This window comes from Marmota monax, unplaced genomic scaffold (genome assembly GCF_021218885.2).
Source record: "Marmota monax isolate L192 unplaced genomic scaffold, Marmota_monax_Labrador192_F-V1.1 WCK01_AAM20220418_F8-fsc00063, whole genome shotgun sequence".
NCBI classification, from domain to species: Eukaryota; Metazoa; Chordata; class Mammalia; order Rodentia; family Sciuridae; genus Marmota; species Marmota monax.
Genome location: NW_026693726.1, coordinates 10898043 through 10915106, shown reverse-complemented (window position 1 = coordinate 10915106; position 17064 = coordinate 10898043). Strand labels below are relative to the sequence as shown.

At 35.8% G+C, this 17064-nt stretch overlaps 1 pseudogene; it reads right to left on the bottom strand.

The window, feature by feature from the left end:
* Positions 1 to 12385: 12385 nt before the first annotated feature.
* LOC124103879 (actin, alpha skeletal muscle-like) lies at positions 12386 to 16851 on the bottom strand (annotated as a pseudogene).
* Positions 16852 to 17064: the final 213 nt, after the last annotated feature.

Below are 17064 nucleotides of genomic sequence, written 5' to 3'. Positions count from 1 at the left end.
CAGTTCAGAGATAAAACATTCAGGATCTAATTCCAATATCTTGCTGGCTCTTGTGCATGCTTCACTTTTCAACACGTATATAAATGGCTACATGGAGAAAGGCTGTATAACCATGACAATTGTCCGGATAAATGAGTTCTGAACGTAAGAATTGTCACTATGACATGTTTTACACTACCTACATGTTAAAAATCCTTTTATGCCAATAATTTGCATAACATGCTTAGACAAGCATATGTTGTCCCTCAATTTCTTAAAAGAAATGACCCAAGTTAATAGTGCAGTGAGAAATGTATTCATATTTCATTATATACAGTTAGTGTGGGCTATGGATGATCCCACACTAAATAAAAGAGATGGAAATAAAGAGACTTAATATAATAGTTCAGCTATATGTGTGTGTGTGTGTGTACTTATATATTAACATATATAAATAAATTTGGGGAATTTATTCTTATTATCAACGTCTTTCATGTTCTCATGTTTTTTATCTCTTTTAAAAAATATTCTAGTAGTTCAAAACATTTTTATTATTTACTGTACAGTGCACACCTGATGTTTGTATCTGGAGATTAAATCTACTAATCCAAGTATTAGTAACCTATCCAGTAAAATTGTTTTCTAAAATGCACATTAAAACTAATTATCAATTTTGAAGAAAACCCAGGCTTTGGGGATCCTCACATATTTTTTTAAACACTTAATAATCAGTTTATTAAAATGGTTGATGCAATCGTGAATTCAGTGTTGATTTCTGGCAATACATACATACATATACATATATATGCATACACACACAAACACACATATATATTTATATTTCATGTATTATCTAATTTTATTATAAATGTCATCTTTAAAAAAAGGAAGCCTACTATTTTAATAGGCCTACTCCAATAACATAAAGTACGTTGGGGGAAGAATTTCTGTACAGCAATACAGGCTTTGCTGTATTGAAGTCACACCGCAGTCCCTAAAACAACCCAGCATACCTTGAGTGGCTGTAGAATTCATACCTGGTAAAACTGCTGCATTTACCTTTTGTTTGTTTTTACTGTTTATCCAACTTAATATGAAATTGTCAATTATAGCATTTCCTTAAAATTATCCTTCATTTTATTTGAAGAAGGGTAGCAAACACAAATGAGGACTTTGATCAGAAATAGAATCAGTGTCATTACTTAACAGAATAAAATATCATGGGATGTAGGTTGACCTAGATTCCTTATTTTTGTTGGAGAATTTCTATCTAATCACTTGAGAAGTCATTTGTGAAGTACAGTGAGGTGGTTTGCATTTTGTTATGTTTCTTCTTAGATACTTCAATCTGGCTTCTTACCTGTACAGATTTTCAATCAGGTAGGCTCTGTGATGAGGATTAAACTGTCAGAAAATGTATACAAAGCACATAGTTGCTCAAAACACAATAAACTTTGAGCAAATTTTTATTCCTTTCTTCCTTCACCCTTTCAGATTTTGATGTTTATAATTACAATGCCTGTAATGTTTGGGTTGAACTCTATTGTTCTAGATTTGGTATATATTATCTGCTTATTTTAATTAAGCTTCTGACTGTGAAATAAAAGCCTTTAGTGGGTCATTACTTTCCTGCATGAGAAGATTCATCTGCATAAAGATGAATGAGGGATCTAATTTTCCCCTCCACCCTGGAAGTGAGCAACAGCCACCCCCAGCCCCATGTCTGTCTCTCCTTGCTCTATCTAGATCCCTTGTATATATCAAGCTTATCTCTGGGAGGCAGGAAGCTTAAAAGAGATTCATAGAATTGAATCCAAGCCTGGAGGAGGAAAGATGGTTTTCAATTGCTGTTCTCAGCAGCTGAGGTGGATATTACCTGGCTTCAAATGCCTTAGGCTCTGCTCAGGCCATCTTAGGCACCCATATTAAACCAGTGACGTCATCCTTAGGAAGTACACTGGCAGTAGCAGCCCCTGGGCAAGGCTGCAGATAAATCAATGAAGTGTACTTTCTTTGGTATCTATCATAGTACTTTACTATTAGTTTTTCTTTGTACCAAGAAAGAAAAAGAAAGGAGAAAGATCTATTATCGTATCTTCACCAGCAGATTAATCTCAATTGTTTTCCTTCTTTGCCTTAGCAGTGATTTTAAAAATAACTGATTGGATTAAAATGGTGATTTTTTTTTTCCCTTTAGGATCAGCTATCATGTGGTGGCACAAACACTGGGCTAAGAGTAAGGCTGCTGCCCAACCTACCTTCTTCAAGGCAAGTTGCTCAAACCCTCAAACTGGTTCTGTCCAGCAAATTGGGGAAAGTGGTCTTTGTAATTACCCGGTCACAAATAGTGCCTGTCACATAAAATATGTGAAGGTGAAGATGAACTGTATTCACTGAAAACAGCCCTACAAGTTCTTTAAGCTCTCCTTTAATAGGAATTCACACTTTATAAATCACATATGCTTATATACATATGCACACATACATACCTACACTCATCTGATATAATACCCCACTCTACTCTCCATTTGTTTCATTGAAAATAATATGTAGAGCTATCTTCCCATTTCAATACATATTATAACTTGTGTTTTAATTGCCTTTTATAATACCTCTATTTTATTTTACTGTTTCCAGTTTTTTTATGATGTTTAGAAAGCCTATCTCTGGACTTTAGATATATTTTATTATTTCTTCTAGATATCTTTTAGATATCTTTTCAAATATCTAAACATTGTTTCCTATGAGTAAGTTAATGGTTTCATATATTCAAATGGCATTATTGCTATCATGTTCTTTTTGTGATTGTTGTTAGATATAAGTAAGGAGGCAAAGATCCGGTTTTACTTTTTCTCAAATGATAAAATGATTGTTTCAATATCATGATTGAATAATCCATTTTCTCAGTACTTTGAATAATTTCTTATGTTACTACTGAATTTATTTCTAGATTGTATATTATATTCATTTGGCTTGCAATATTTTCATTAATCCACACTTTTACATTACTACAAGTGTTGTGAATAAAACCATTATTTATCCAATACTAACATCAAGATTTGGTGGTTGGTAGGGAAAGTCCCCAGCTGAGAGTCTGATAGAAAGGATTGCTTCTCTGGTTTGGGGAGCTTAAGAATGTCTTGAGAAAGTCAATGGGAACAATAAGAGAGGTAAAGAAGGAGGATCAAGTATATATAGATGAATGGTATTGCAATCCCAAAGGGGGTTGAAAACCACATGTAAATATAGATTGGGTTACTGATGTGGACTTCCCCCACACATTAGTAGCTCTGTTTGTTTCAGAGTGAAGAAGAGAGATGAATGGATTCTTCCAACACTGGGATTTAAGTGGGGCAGTTACAGAAGGGCAAACTGATATGGACTTGAGGGCACCAAGAAAAGGCTAGTTAAAATGATGACTTGTAACACAGAAGCTAATTGAAGAAGGATATAAGCCAGGAGGATACTGATAAATTGAGAAAATAATAGGCAACAAATTTAGGTGCTGCTGACTTTCAAGAGCTTATTAAAGGAAACTTAGTAAAATAACTGAGTAGGTGGAGTAGTAGCCAGAATATTGAAGCTTCTGTGGCTGTGATATATATATATATAATAAATCCATTGTTTTTATCTTTGTGTTGTTTATTTTCACACAATAAAATTATCAGAAGGGTGAGATATAGTTGAATAAAATGAGGGAATTAAAAACTGCATAGACAGAGAACACGTGAAATTCTTCTGCAATAATGAGGGAGGAAACGTTTAGGAGAAAAAGAGAGCAAACTATTTTTTTAAAAATAAAGTCTTATTAGGATTAGGGACATGAGGCAATACACTTGAAGAAAAAGAGAAATCACAAACATTTTAGAATAAAACAAAAGTGGATCTGATCTAAAATGTGGTACAGTATCATTGTAAAGTAGCAGGAGGAGAAAGAGAAAGTGGGTATAAATATTTGAAAGGAGTTCTCCAAGTTCAATTAAATGCTTAGGCAGGTCCCCAAATTAAATTAGATGCCAAGAAATAGTTGGCAAACAAAGTGTAGTAATTAAATGCCACAGGGCTAGGAATGGGGCCGAGACTCACCACATTATGCCACCTCTTCATATCCCCATTCCGCTCCACAATAGGAAACTTAGTAAATGAAACAAATAGATCACAGTCCAAAATGGCACAAAAAAGATAACTGAAACCAGATGCTAAGGATAAACACAACTGTGGCCAGAGATGTGGATTCCAAGGGCAACTCTGCATTGGCCAAATGGGAATTTACACTCTTGGATAAATAATGTGCCAGGATCCTGGGATCCAGTCTGAATGAAGGAAGATGCTGTGCTCATGGAGAAAGAAAAGCAGGCAGTGAATTAATAAGCTGTGAGTACCCTTCAAATAAAGATATGCATGGATTTGTAGCCTGGCTAATACCAGAGTTTCAATCTTCTAATAGAACATGCAGACACTGGGCTCTAGTTGCAGCCTTGGCAGTTACAACTAACATATCAAGAACACAGACCCAATTGCAATCTCAGATTTGGATGCAAACAACAGAGTCTTGGAATATCTAACAGTTCTACCAATGTTCCAACATTAATTCACCACTTTTAAACTATGTATTTATATATGCATACAGACATATATCATCATCTTATATGTTATTCTTATTTTGACTTGGTTGTTCTAGTGGTTTTAAATAAACAGAGAAAATATCACTTATAAATAACTGATTTTGGTGTTTAGATACTTGGTTTTGAAAAATGGAGTGGCCTTTCCGGTAGAGGGTTTAAGTGACTTTCTAAATGACTACAATTGGCACAGGGAAGTAACTTGGAAGTTTTTGTTTTGTTGTTGTTGTTGTTCTTTAGATATGTGTATCTAGGATTCATATATAATCACTTCACCTTAATGAATAGCATTAGTTTTGCTGTGTATGGAAAAAAAAAAGCAAAGAGGAAATTGTAGTGTCTGAAAGAAATTTTGTTGCTACCTAGGTTAACCTAGAACACTTTGTAAGGATCAGAAATTAGTATATCCAAGGAAACCAAATTGTTAAATGTAGAGGTTCAGAAATTATTCTTTGTATGTTAGTAACAACCAGTAGAAGATCTAAAGGAAGCACTCAACCTCACGGTTTTCAAATAAAGTGTTTTATTTCATTCATTTTCTTCAGAAATATTTCTGCATTCATTTACACAGAATTCTTTAAGTAGATCCACGGGTTGTATTCTCCAAATTAGAATTTAGGCAAGTGCTAGTGAATACAGAAAGCTTTCTGATGAACTACCTAAAGAAGTAGAGCTCTGTTACTGGTTTAAAGCTCTTTCTAACTGGTTCACTTTATACACACACACACACACACACACACACACACACACATATACATACTTTTGATTGCTAAGGACAAAATAGTCACAAGAGTATAATCCTCCAATAAAGTACATCAGACTATGATAATATCATAAACATTATAATATATTGGTAAGTCACCTAGCTAAATTACCCAAAATGGTCTGAATTTTTGAGCCAAATTGCAGAAAAGTATAGAAACCAGAAAAATGCATTTTGAGCAAAATTGCACAAAAGTATAGAAACCAGAAAAGTTTTTCATTTTTATAACTGACAGCCAAGAGCACATGCAATGAAGTTTATATAAAAACGACTTTGGAATGGCATTACGTATTAGGGAATTTTGTCTAAATAAAGAAATTATCTGGGAAATGGGGATAAAGCTTATGTTTTCTTTATAAGGAGTGAGGATTAATGAATAACCCTTACAGGGTGCTCTAAACTGATTGGAAAAGACACGGAAGAGGGATACTGGGTATTGTCAATACACAAGAATTAATGGGGAAAGATTTTTTTTTTAAGAAGGAAATGTTAATTCATTTATAATTTAAGTGGCAAATGCATAATATACTTAGATGTATTCTCCATTAAAATCACATCCTAAATATAAGGTTAAAGTAATTTCATTTTATCTCCAGAGGAAAAAATATAAGAGAAATTTACATTTCACTGAGAGATTAAAAATAGATATTTTTAAATCTCATTACTTTACAATCTGCTAATTTATATTGTCTATTAGTTTTACCAGGATTGAATTGAGCTTTAGCATACACGTGTGTTAAAGAAAAAGACTTCTTAATTAAGTTAATAAAGTATGTAAAAGTGTTCTGTTACTGTAGAAGGAAATATTTATCTTGCTTAAACATTCAAGCAGGTTTTAAGTAGCTTAATAGTACCTACTGGCTACAAACAGTAATCTTTCAAATGATTTTATAATAATCCAAGTGCATTTTGCAGAAATACTGCTTTATGACATTTTATTGACTACTATTTTTGTATTGCTGTCTGTACTTAAAAGTCATTTAATAGCTTTTCAATATTCATATTGATGCATTATGGTTATACTAATAGTGGAATTCATATTACATATTCATGCATGTATACAATATAACAATACAATTTCAGCTTTTAATGATAAACTTCAAACTGTACAACATTCAAATTGATCATTCTCCTATGAACTAAAATTTTTTGTAATATCTCATACCTACTTTCTATTTTACACCATTCTTTTTGTGTGTGTTTTTGTATCAGGGATTGAACTCAGGGGTACTCCATCACTGACCCACAGCCCTAGACCTATTTCGTATTTTATTTAGAGACAGGGTTTCACTAAATTGCTTAGAGCCTCATTTTTTGCTGAGGCTGGTTTTGAACTTGCAATCCTGTCTCAGCCTCCCGAGCCTCTGGGATTACAGGCATCTACCACTGCACCCAGACCAGCCATTCTTAATAAGGTCTTAGACTAGGCTTTCAGCATTTGTCAACTGGATTTTCGGAAGTCTTCCATGTCACCAAATCTCTCTGGAACATTGTATTTCATGGTCTTCTTCCCAGTGTCCATCTGCTCCTACTATTGCCATAATGACCTTTGGAAATGGCATCTGGTATTGCTAACTTATCCTTTAAAATCCTTTAATGATTCCCCATTGTCAATAAAATTAAATCTTATACCTTATATTCACATCTGTTAAAAAGTACCTTTAGGATGCGGAGGTTGTGGCTCAGCAGTAGAGTACTTGCCTAGCATATGCAGGGCCCTGGGTTCGATCCTCAGTATCACATATAAATAAACAAAATAAAGGTATTTGTCCATCTACAACTAATATATATATATTTAAAAAATATCTTTAGAGAAATTAAGTATAACATGGTTTATTTGAAGAAAGAATGATTCATGAATTGGGTAACTCTCAGTACCAGGTAAGGTTCAGCTCCACCTCACAAAGTGGGCAAGGAGTATGAATAGATGGAAACAGAATGTGTCCACAGAAGAAAGCTTGATTGGTTGCAGCTGGGTATTTTCTTTATTTGGAGAGGATTTGATAAGGCTTTTGTTTTATATAGCAACCTTTGATTCCAGCTTGGCTTCTTTGAGTGGTGGGAGTTCAGGTATTTGTTACGAGAATATGTGCGATTTTGGTTTGTTTGTTTGGTGTGTGTGTGTGTGTGTGGGGGGGGGGGGGCTGGAGATCAAAACCAGGGCCTTGGTATGCTAAGCCTTCACTCTACAACTGAAATACATCACCAGTTCCTAGAATATACTCTCAAGATATAGTTCATTTACATACCAAGTTAGGTTGTATTTCTCTAGATAGGGATTCAAAGTAATGTGGCAATGTCAGGCCAAATTTGATTTAATACATTGCACATGATTCTTCAAGCTTCACCATAGTGTTTGAGAACATTTTACCCCCCCAAACCTAAACTTCAATTATAAAGCCTGTATGTAGGTTTATTTCCCTTTTCAGGATTCCTTTCTTTTGATTTTATTGCCTCCACATTCTTTTTCATCATTGTCACTCTTCCACAAATGCCTTTAAGTGCAAATCCATCCCCTCCTTCAATATGTGACAAACTATCCATGATTCCAGAGAGTCCAGTATTTCATGAGCTGATGGTGCATGGCATTATTAATATTTCCATGCTGACATTCTCAACCTTTGCTTCCTATGCAGACCTACTTTTATGGGTTAGATATGAGATGTTCCTCAAAAGCTCCTGTTCTTATGCTGGAGCATTTGGAGGTGAAAACATTGGATTATGAGAGCTGTGGCCTAATCAGTCCATTCTAATTAAGATGGACTTGGTCGTAAGTGTAGGCAGGTGGGGCATGGTTACAGGAGATATGTGTCAGCTCTAGGAGCACGCCCTAGAAGGGATCATTTTCATTGCAGTCTCATCTTCCTCTCCTGATTCCGGCCACCAAGAAGTGAGCAGTATTTCTCTGCCACACTATTCTTCCAGGATGTGTTATCTCACTTGGGCCCAGAGTAATGGAGATAGCCCACCATGGACTGAGACTTCTGAAACCATGAGCCCAGATAAACTTTTCCTTCTCTAAATAGTTCTTGTTGGATATTTTGTTCACAGAAATACAAAGCTGACTAATGTAACTACTAAACTTTGTAAACATAGTAATAATCAATAATGATGACTACTAATAGTTTATTGAGTATTTTTATTTTTCTACTTTTCTATCCCAGACCCCTAGTACTGAGAACTGAACTCAGGGTTGCTCTACCACTGCATAAAATCCCTAGCTCTTTATTTTACTTTGAGGCAGGACCTAACTAAGTCACTGTGATTTGACTTGAACTTACAATCCTCCTGCCTCAGCTCCCTGTGTTACTGGGACTACAGGTATGTCCCACTGTGCCTGGCTTATTAAGAACTTTTCTTTAATAGTTCATGGATCATATATTTAGAATTTACCACCATTTAACTGCAAAGAAAATGATATGTACTATATCCTTTAACTACTGCAGATCCTGTGAGGCTTAGGGAGATTAGCCAACTGGTTCAAAGTATTTTAGCTAGTAAGTAAAGGATCCAAAGTCAGATCATACTCTGTTGTCCTTTCAATAGCACCCATTTATTATAGGTCTATGTTTCCCTTCAAAAGAGCAAGCTCTGAGAGCAGAAACTGCCTATTCAGCATCCCTAACAAAAAAGTACATGTTGTAGAATGAAATCTAAGAATACATGAACAGTCTCATAGTGGATGACCTACTCAAGGATGCAGTGAAATCATTAGGGATTCAATTGTAAAATTTAAGATTATAATTATTCTTTCCATGTTGAAATATGAAATGGCTTCCTACTGCATCTTTAAGTTCTATTTTACTAAGCACAAAACACTCCTTGTTTTCTATCCAATGATAATATTCTACATTTTTCTTCATGGGCAAAGAACTCTTATTTTGTCAAGGATATGAAGGTCTATGATATGAAGAACCACTTCAGGGATGTTTCAAAGATGAATATTAATTAGTATAAGCTAATCATAATTATTTTTTTCATTTTTTGCTGTTGATTTGTTTAGGAATGTACTGTGATACAATTCTAGCAGAAAGGACCAGTATTCCAGGTTCTGGGAAAGTTTTATTACTCTACAGAAAGGGTATGGTCTTTGGATATATGCAACGATGTGCTTCTTGGTGCACAGGCAAACATCTTTGACCACAAAGAGAGCAGAATATTCACAGAACATGTAAAAGAAGAAAGATTTGAGATTTTGTCATATGTGTGGGATGCTGAACTAGTCCATCCCCATTCCTCTGATGAAATGAGGTAATACATTCTTCTTTCTGAATATGTCATTTAACTTTTTGGATGACTGGATTTTAGCAGTTTTGTTATAATAAGTCTAGGTAGAGTTTCTTGGTATTTATCCTTCTTTAGATTCATAGGTAGATATATTTGTGGATTGTGGTAGATGCATTTTATCTGCCTCAACAAATTCTTGGCTATTCTCTCTCCAAATATTCTTTCTAGAAGATCTGCTCTCTTCTTTCCTTCTGTGACTCCAATTATTCATGTTATACCATTTTTTTTAATTGTATTTATCATGCCTTTTTATTCCTCATATTAATAACATGTAGTTTTTATTACTACCGCCATGTGCTTCCTTTATATAATTTTTAAATTTTTTAAATTAAATTTTTAATTTATATATGCAGCAGGATGCATCACACTTCTTTTTACACAGATAGAGCACAATTTTTCATATCTCTGATTATATACAAAGTATATTCACACCAATTCGTGTCTTCATACATGTACTTTGGATAATAATGACTATCACATTCCACCATCATTTCTGACCCCATACTCCCTCTCTTCCACTCTCACCCCTCTGCCCTGTCTAGAGTTCCTCTATTCCTCCCTTGCTCCCCATCCCTACTCTACTATGAATCAGCCTCCTTATATCAGAGAAAACATTCAGCATTTGGGTTTCTGGGATTGGCTAACTTCACTTAGCCTTATCTTCTCTAACTCCATCCATTGACCTTCAAATGCAATGATTTTATTCTCTTTTAGTGCTGAGTAAAATTCCATTGCATATATGTGCCACATTTTTTTTTTATCCATTCATCTACTGAAGGGCATCTAGGCTGGTTCCACAGTTTAGCTATTGTGAATTGTGCTGCTATAAACATTGATGTGGCTGTGTCCCTATAATATGCTGTTTTTAAGTCCTTTGGGTATAGACCGAGGAGAGGGAAAGCTGGGTCAAATGGTGGTTCCATTCCTAGTTTTCCAAGAAATCTCCATACTGCTTTCCACATTGTCTGCACCAATTTCCAGTCCCACCAGCAATGTATGAGTGTACCTTTTTCCCGACATCATCACTAACATTTATTGTTGTTTGTCTTCCTAATAGCTGCCATTCTGACTGGAGTGAGATGAAAGTAGTTTTGATTTGCATTTCTCTGCTAGAGATAATGAACATTTTTTCATATATTTGTTGATTGATTGTACATCACGTTCTGAGAAGTGTCTGTTCAGATCCTTGGCCTGTTTATTGATTGGGTTATTTTTTTTATGGTGCTTAGCTTTTTGAGTTCTTCATATACCCTAGAGATTAGTGTTGTATCTGATGTGTGAGGGGTAAAGATTTGCTCCCAAGATCTAGGCTCTCTATTCACCCCACAGATTTTTGTTTTGCTGAGAAGAAACTTTTTAGTTTGAGTCTATCCTATTTATTGATTCTTGATTTTAATTTTTGTGCCAACAGAGTCTTATTAAGGAAGTTGGGGCCTAATCCCACATGATGGAGATTAGGGCCTACTTTGTCTTCTATTAGATGCATCTAATTATGATTTACATCTCTGGTTTTATTCCTAGGTCCTTGATCCTTGAGTTGAGTTTTGTGCATGGTGAGAGATAGGGGTTTAATTTCATTTTGTTACATATGGATTTCCAGTTTTCCCAGAACCACTTGTTGAAGATGGTATCTTTTCTTCAATGCATGTTTTCGGCACCTTTGTCTAATATAATTGTAATTTTGTGAGTTAGTCCCTGTGTCCTCTTTTATGTACCATTGGTTTACCAGTCTGTTTTGGTGCCAATACCATGCTGTTTTTGTTATTATTGCTCTATAGTATAGTTTAAGGTCTGGTATAGTGATGTTGCCTGCTTCACGCTTCCTGCTAAGGATTGCTTTAGCTATTCTGGGTCTCTTATTTTCTCCAGAAGAATTTCATGACTGCTTTTTCTATTTCTATGAGGAATGTCATTGAGATTTTGATTGAAGTTGCATTAAATCTGTATAGTGTTTTTGGTAGTATGGTCATTTTGATAATATTAGTCTGCCTATCAAAGAACAAGGTAGATCTTTCCATTTTCTAAGGTCTTCTTTGATTTCTTTCTTTATGGTTCTATAATTTTCATTATATAGATCTTTCACCTCTTTTGTTGCTTCCCAAGTATTTTTTTCTTTGAGGCTATTGTAAATGGGGTAGTTTTCCTCATTTCCCTTTCAGAGGATTTGTCACTGATATATAAAAATGCCTTTGATTTATAGGTGTTGATTTTTTTTTGTACTGTAGCACTTTATTTTTCCTTACTCAATGAAGTGTTGCTGGGACCTAATGTTCTCACATAACAGTAGAAAAACAAAAATTTTTCATCTGGTAAAGAATTGAGTACAAAAAAACCTTACATAAATTAAAATGCGTAAATTTACAGATGTAAATGCAAACCGTTACCAACTCAAGGCAAGTAATAACCAATAGTGGTCAGGAGGGAGAACATTGGTAAGAACGGAAACTGGGTCGTAAGGCTTGAACTTTCCCACCCTGTTAGACCGGTGAGAAGTGACAGCTGGCCCAGGAACTCTTGCCAGCCCGAGAAATCCTGGAAGTTTGTCAGCCGAAACATGAATACTCTACACAGATCACTTCTGTGGTTTCAGATTCGCTAAGCCATGGACTTCTTCTTTATGCACACTCTCACGTCAGGTAGAGGTAACTGAGCCAAATGGACTAAGGGCTTAAATCAAAGATATGCACAGAACATTAAACATATACCAAGGGAACAGTCAAAATCAGCAACGTTCCAGGGCTGACATAAGATACAAGCTTCATGGACAATTTCTTTTCAAAGACTTATTCCAATTTCATGAGGCTAGCATGAGGTGTATACATTTGCCAGAGCAAATTTATACTTCAGATTCAGCTCATGCAGCAGGTGCCTGACACCTGCTCAGTCCATCTAGAAGCATTTGCAGTGGACAATGGAGGGGCCTGACTCATCGTACTCCTGCTTGCTGATCCACATCTGCTGGAAGGTGGACAGTGAGGCATTGAGTACTTGTGCTCAGGGGGAGCAATGATCTTGATCTTCATGATGCTGGGGACTAGGCCTGTGATCTTCTTCTGCATCCTGTCATCGATGCCTGGGTACATGGTGGTGCCGCCCGACAGCACAGTGTTGGCATAGAGGTCCTTGCAGATGTCGACGTCACACTTCATAATGGAGTTGAAAGTGGTCTCTTGGATGCTGGAGGATTCCACACCCAGGAAAGAGGGCTGGAAGAGTGCCTCTGGACACTGGAACTGCGCGTTGCCAATGGAGCCCATTGGGCAGCTTGTAGCTCTTCTCCAGGGAGGAGGGGGATGCAGCAGTGGCCATCTCCTGCTTGAAGTCCAGGGAAAGGGTGTTGATTTTATATCCTGCTAATTTGCTTAATTCACTTACTAGTTCTAGAAGTTTTCTGGTGGAACATTTATGGTCTTCTAGGTATAGGATCATGTCATCAGCAAATAGTGCCAATTTGAGTTCTTCTTTTCCTATCCATATCCCTCTAATTTCTTTCCTCTGTCTAATTGCTCTGGCGAGTGTCTCAAGAACTATGTTAAATAGAAGTGGTGAGAGAGGGCATTCCTGTCTTGTTCCAGTTTTTAGAGGGAATGCCTTCAATTTTTCTCCATCTAGAATGATGTTGGCCTGGGACTTAGCATAGATAGCCTTTATGATGTTGAGATATGTTCCTGTTCTCCTTAATTTTTCTAGTGTTTTGAACATGAAGGGGTGCTGTATTTTGTCAATTGCTTTTTCTGCATCTATTAAGATGATCATATGATTCTTATCTTTAAGACTATTGATATGATGAATTACATATGGATTTCCATATGTTGAACCAACTTTGCATCCCTTGAGTAAATCCCGTTTGATCGTGGTACAGGATCTTTTTGATATGTTTTTGTATTCGATTTACCAGAATTTTATTGAGAATTTTTACATCTATGTTCATTAGAGATATTCGTCTAAAGTTTTCTTTTTTTGATGTCTCTTTGCCTGGTTTTGGAATCAGGGTGATATTGGCCTCATAGAATGAGTTTGGAAGTGCTCCCTCTTTTTCTATTTCCTGAAATAAATTGAAGATTATTGGTATTAGTTCTTCTTTAAAAGTCTTGTAGAACTCAGCTGTGCATCCATCCAGTCCTGGGCTTCTGATGGCATCTTCTATTTTGTGCTTGAAATTGATCTGTTTAAATTGTGTGTATTATCCTGATTCAATTTGGGCAAATTATTTGACTTTAGAAATTTGTTGATGCCTTAAATATTTTCTATTTTATTGGAGTACAAGTTTTCAAAAATAATTTCTAATTATCTTCTGTATTTCTGTAGTGTCTGTCATGGTATTTACTTCTTCATCATGTAGGTAATTTGAGTTTTCTCTCTCTTTCTTTTCATTAGCATGGATAAGGGTCTGTCAATTTTATTTTTTTTTTCAAAGAACCAATTTTTTGTTCTGTCAATTTTTAAAATTTTTTCTTTTGTTTCCATTTCATTGATTTCAGCTCTTATTTTAATTTTTTCTTGCCTTCTACTGCTTGATTTATTCTTCTTTTTCTAGGGCTTTTAGATGTAATGGTAAGTCATTTATTTGTTGACTTTTTCTTCTTTTAAGGAATGAACTTCATTAAATGAATTTTCCCAGAGGTTTCAATACATTTTTTTTTGTTATCTGTGTTCTCATTCACCTCTAAGAATTTTTTAATCTCCTCCTTGATGTCTTCTGTAGCCCATTGTTCATTAAGTAGCATATTATTCAGTCTTCTGTGTTGGAGTAGCTTTTATTTCTTATTTTATCAATTATTTCTAATTTCATTCCATTATAATCTAATAGAATGCAGGGTAGTATCTCTACTCTTTTATATTTGCTAAGAGTTGCTTTGTGGCATAACCTATGGTCTATTTTAGAGAAGGATCCATGTCCTGCTAAAAAGAAATTGAATTCGCTAGTTGAAGGATGGCATATTCTATGTATGTCAGTTAAGTCTAAGTTACTGATTATATTATTAAGTTCTGTAGTTTTTTTGTTCAGCTTTTGTTTGGAAGATCTATCTAATGATGAAAAAGGTGTGTTAAAGTCACCCGAAATTATTGTGTTGTGGTCTATTTGACTCTTGAACTTGAGGAGAGTTTGTTTGATGAATGTAGATGCTCCATTGTTCGGGGCTTATGTATTTATAATCGTTAAGTCTCGTTGGTGTATGGTTCCCTTGAGCAGTATGTAGTTTCCTTCTTTATCCTTTTTGATTGACTTTAGCTTGAAGTCTACTTTCTTTATTTGATATGAGAATGGAAACCCCTGCTTGCTTCCATTGTTCATGTAAGTGGTATGATTTTTCCCAACCCTTCACCTTCAGCCTGTGGATGTCTTTTCCTATAACATGAGTCTCTTGGAGAGAGCATATTGTTATTGTTGTTGTTGTTGTTTTGTTTGTTTGTTAGGATCCAATCTGCTAGTCTATGTCTTTTAATTGGTGAGTTTAGACCATTAATATTCAGGGTTATTATTGAGATATGATTTGTATTCCCAGACATTTTTGTTTATTTGTGACGTGGTTTCTCCTCTTATCAATGTGACGTGGTTTCTCCTCTTATTAGATTTTCCTTTAGTATAATACCTTGCTCTGCTAGTTTTCATCATCATTTTTCATTTCCTTTTCATGGAATATTATTCTAAGGATGTTCTGTAGTGCAGGCTTTCTAGTTGTAAATTCTTTCAACTTTTGTTTATCTTGGAAAGTTTTTATTTCATCATCAAATCTAAAGCTTAGTTTTGCTGGATATATGATTCTTGGTAGGCATCCATTTTCTTTCAGAGCTTGATATATGTTGTTCCACCATCTCCTGGCTTTGAGGGTCTGGGTTTAAAAATCTACTGAGATATGAATTTGTCTCCCCCTATGTGTGATCTGATTCCTCTCTCGCAGTTTTAAGATTCTATCCTTATTCTATATGCTAGGCATTTTCATTATAATTTACCTTGGTGTAGATCTGTTGTAATTTTGTACATTAGGTGTCCTGTAAGCCTCTTGTATTTGGTTTTCCAATTCTTCATGCTTGGGAAATTTTCTGATATTATCTCTTTGAAGAGATTGTACCTTCCTTTGGTTTGAAACTCTGTGCCTTCCTCTATCCCAATAACTGTTAGATTTGGTCTTATGATGCTGTCCCATAATTCTTGGATATCCTGTTCATGGTTTCTTACTATCTTCACTGTGTGATCAACTTTATTTTCCTGATTGTATACTTTGTCTTCATTATCTGACGTTCTTTCTTCCAAGTGATCTAGTCTGTTGGTTATACATTCTATTCAGTTTTTTTAAATTTGGTTTATTATATCCTTTATTTCAAGGATTTCTGACTGTTTTTTTCCCCTGAGTCTCTATCTCTTGAAATAATCTTTTGCTAGCTGTATTTGTTCTCTTATCTCTTTGTTGAAATGATCCATTTTTGCCTGTATTTGCTCATTTAGGTCATTTAATTCACAGATTATTTTAATTATAAACCTTCTGAACTCCTTCTCTGACATTTCATCAACTTCCCTGTCCATGGGTTCTCTTATTATAGTGTCCTGGTTTGTTTGGGGCACTGTCCTCCCTTGTTTTTTCATATTGTCTATGTGTCTTCCGTTCTTGCAGCATGGATCTGAGATATCACAGTTTCTACCCTACATTCTTGTACTATCCACGCAGATTGTCTGTACCTCACCTTGATGTTGAGCTTCCAGACCCAGCTGGTGTCCCTCAATGTATGCTACTATAACTAACGGTGGTGGCTGCAATAGCTGAGGTAATTCAAGATAATAGTTGAGGTGACCCAAGATGGAAACAATGTCTTACAGAGATGGGGCTGAAAGGGTGGGCCTCCCACTTTCTTTGGGATGCCTGCTCTGAGATGCAGCTTTTTCTAGGTCCTGTCTGTTGTCAAAAAGTTAGGGGCTACTGCATGGGGAAGGCTATGGCAATGACTGCAGTGTCCCAGGATGCAAGTGGGTTAGGTTTAGGCTCCCAGTTGCGGGGGGGGGGGGCGGGGTTGGTGGCTAACTCGGACCTACTCTGGACCTGGGTCCTGCACAAGTCAATGTGGGTGTATCTGGGCTAGGCTTGGGCTCTCACCTTAGTTGGTCCTGTGCTGGAGACGGCTCTGGCAGGTGCCTGCTGGTAGAGAGATGGACCCCTGGGGCCTACTGTGAGCCTGGGTCTTGTACAGGCTGGTGTGGACCATGTTACACTGTTTTGCTCTGTTCTACTTTGTACAATTTCTATTGAGTTGTCTTCAAGATCCTTTGTTGTTTTCTTTCTGTTTCCAGAGTACTAATCACTCATCAAATGAACCTTTCATTTTTGACATTGTTACTTTCAATTCCACTTTTCTATTTGGCTCCTTTTTTATGATTTCCATGACTCTGATGAAATTTTGTCCCTGTTAACTTATTTG